This window comes from Oncorhynchus masou, chromosome 17 (assembly GCF_036934945.1).
Source record: "Oncorhynchus masou masou isolate Uvic2021 chromosome 17, UVic_Omas_1.1, whole genome shotgun sequence".
Classification (NCBI taxonomy): domain Eukaryota; kingdom Metazoa; phylum Chordata; class Actinopteri; order Salmoniformes; family Salmonidae; genus Oncorhynchus; species Oncorhynchus masou.
Window position 1 is genome coordinate 33,071,786 of NC_088228.1, and position 3,903 is coordinate 33,075,688.

Sequence of the window (3,903 nt, forward strand, 5' to 3'; positions counted from 1 at the left end):
TTTATCCCTAACCTGTTTGGCGATCTCCATGGTCTTCATGGTGCCGCTTGCTTGGTGGTCCCCTTGCTTAGCGATGTTGTAGACTTCGGGGCCTTTCAGAACAGGTGTTATATACTGAGATCATGTGACAAATAGATTGCACACAGGTGGACTTTATTTAATTAATTATGTGACTTCTGAAGGTAATTGGTTTCACCAGATCTTATTTAGGGGCTTCATAGCAAAGAGGGTGAATACATATGCACCTGGGAGAACATAGGCCCACCCACTTGGGAGCTAGGCCCACCCACTGGGGAGTTAGGCCCAGACAATCAGAATGAGTTTTTCCCCACAAAAGGGTTTTATTACAGACAGAAATACTCCTCAGTTTTATCAGTTCTCCGGGTGCCTGGTCTCAGACAATCCCGCAGGTGAAGAAGCCGGATGAGGAGGTCCTGGGCTGGTGTGGTTACACGTGGTCTGTAGATGTGAGGCCGGTTAGACATACTGCCAAATTCTCTAAAATAACGTTGGAGGCAGCTTATGGTAGAGAAATGAACATTAAATTCTCTGGCAGCAGCTTTGGTAGACATTCCGGCAGTCAGCATGCCAATTGCATGCTCCTTCAAAACTTGAGACATCTGTGGCATTGTGTTATGTGACAAAACTGCATATTTAAGAGTGGATTTTAGTGCCCCCAGCACAAGGTGCACCTGTGTAATGATCATGCTGTTTAATCAGCTTCTTGATATTCCACACCTGTCTGTGGATGCATTATTTTGGAAACTGAGAAATGCTCACTAACAGAGACGTAAACAAATTTGTGCACAACATTTGAGAGGAATAAACTTTGTGTGTATGGAACATTTCTAGGATCTTTTATTTCAGCTAATGAAACATGGAACCAACACTTTACATGTTGTGTTTATATTTTTGTTCCGTATATATATTTATACTGTGGACTCCGACAATGCTAGTCCTAATATTTCTATATTTCTTAATTCCATTCTTTTACTTTCAGATTCATGTGTATTGTTGTGTATTGTTAGATATTACTGCACTGTTGGAGCTAGGAACTCAAGCATTTCGCTACATCCGCAATAACATCTGCTAAATATGTGTATGCGAACAATACAATTTGATTTGATTTAGTCAGCTATCTAATCTTGTAGTAAGCATGGTTGAATTACTGAATGGGCTGGGGCCCATTGATCATCAGTTATCAAATAAAAAACTATAAACGTTTGCCTCCACCCTATGGCAAAATGTGTAGTACTGCAGGAAAATAGCTGTAAAACTGCAAATTTTTCTCTCCACCCATGGCAAAATTTGCAGAATTGCATGAAATGTGTTATAAAATTGCTAAATCTTCTCTCTAGCCTGTGGCAAAACGTGTAGAATTGCAGCAAACTTAATTTAAAATGGCAACATTTTCTCTATACAACAAGGGGGGGCTGCTAAAATGTTTTGCTTGCAAGCCACATGATGAGTTCTGTTTTTTTGTGGGCCCCCATCCCCATCAAAGTTGCCCATTCCTGATTTAGCTTTACACGACTCCCAATAAACATAGCATATAGGCACAAATAAAACAATGAGCCAGATGTTTCATCGGATCTATTAATCTAAAGCATCCGGATGGCATTTCCACTCACCACCAGCTATGGTGATGAGAGGAAGCCCAGTGGCCGGCAGTGGGAGAAGATGGAGTGATATGGAATTTGGCATACATTCTACACATTTTCTCATCAAACATTTGATCTCAATACAGTTTTCTGTTCCCAAAACTATAATTTGTTACAGAGTGGACTAAGTTTGGTAGACTCAACCCTTTGCCAAAGAAAAAAAAATGGCTTTGTTTAGGAGGAGTGCAAGGGTGAATTGAGTTATTGCCCACGCACTTCACAGAGTAGGTGTTCCCTAACGGAAATATGTAAATACATGCTAAAACACCGCAAATATGACCTCGCTAGCTGGTGCTTGGCACTGCCCACCTCCTTGCTTGTTCTGCCCACTATGATTAATTTGCTCCCATTGGAAACGACAGACTGGTCTATCATGGGTTATAGAAATCTTTGATGTTGGTCAAATAAAATAAAATAAAATGTTATTTGTCACATGCTCAGAATACAACAGCTGAAGATCTTACCTTTGAAATGCTTACTTACAAGCCCTTAACCAACAATGCAGTTCAAGAAATAGAGTTAAGAAAATATTTACCAAATAATCGAAAGTAAAAAAAAAAATTGAAAAATAATAACACAATAAAATAACAATAACAAGGCTATATACAGGGGGTACAAGTACCGAGTGGATGTGCGGGGTACAGGTTAGTTGAGGTAATTTGTACATGAAGGTAGGGGTAAAGTGACTATGCATAGATAATAAAAAGCGAGTAGCAGCAGTGTAAAAACAAAGGGGGGAGGGTCAATGTAAGTAGTCCGGGTGACCATTTGATTAATTGTTAATTGTCCAGCAGTCTTATGGCATGGGGGTAGCAGCTGTTAAGGATCCTATTTTGGACCTAGACTTGGTGCTCCGGTACTGCTTGCAGTGCGTTAGCAGAGAGAACAGTCTATGACTTGGGTGACTGGAGTCTTTGACAATTTTTGGGCCTTCCTCTGACACCGCCTAGTGTATAGGTCCTGGATGGCAGGATGCTTGGCTCCGGTGATGTGCAAAATGTCTGGACCTAGGTATAAGTTGTCATTAGTCACAGATCTAGGATCAGTAAATCTGACTTTATTTTAGTGTGGGACAATTTCCTCATTCTCTATTGATTGGTTGTTATTGGGTTAAATATGACATTTTGTGATTGAATATATGCAATATGATACGATATATTGTCAAAAATAATATATATATTTTTTTCTCCCATCACTATTGTTGTGTTGTTGTCTTGCAGCACATACTCTCCCAGTGTCTGGGGCAATTTCCTTTTTCTCTATTGATTGGTTGTTATTGGTTTAAATATGACACTTTGTTATTCAATATACAGTATGCCTATCAAATATACAGTTTTTCAATCCAGTGTATAGATGTACAAGTTGCCTTGGGGAGAGACCATCTTTTCACCACAAGCATTAAGAAAATCTCGAGACAACAAGACATGATAATACCCATTCTTGCACTCATCAAAGAACACTAAGGCTCTTGTTTGATGTTTCATGGAAATTAAAATCACTTCTAATGATGTACAACTTTGGCAATCAATAATTTTCGTGTGGCTGATCCATACTAGTATAGACTGGAGGAAAATAATCTATAAAAAGCTAAATTAAATTAAAATGTACATTAGGAGCACTGGCCTACAGTGTCCAAATCCAACAAAGCAACATAATTATTAATAGGGCAAGAATAACAATTATTGGCTATAAAACCTTTGTCTTTATTGAAGGCTATGACTCTTAATGATAAAATAAATGTGTGTGTGTGTGTGATGTGCAACAGGTTACTTAAAGAGTGTTGAGGGGTAGAGAACGTATTCATTTAAATGTAAATCAATTCCAGACAAGGAATGCTACATGCTTTGTGTTTTCTTCACTCTCATATGAACTTTTTCTCCAAAGTTAGGAGTTACCTATTTTTACATACAAACAACCACCTTTGAAACACAATGAAACACCCAAGCACGCACGCACACACACACACACACACACACACACACACACACACACACAGTCAAGAAAGTTTAAGAAAGTCCCCTATCCCAGTATTTTCCAAGTAGTATCCTTCTCCCACACTCACAAGTATTTCCTCATTTGGGTTTTATGTCCAAAACATTTTGCCTAAAGCCAACTTTGTTTGCTGAGACCACATATTGTGTCCATAATCAAATAAACACAGCTGCCAATAGCTCTGAGATGGCCACAATATACACACCCGCCTTGTGGGACAAACACACATAAACTCACAACCATCCCTCAC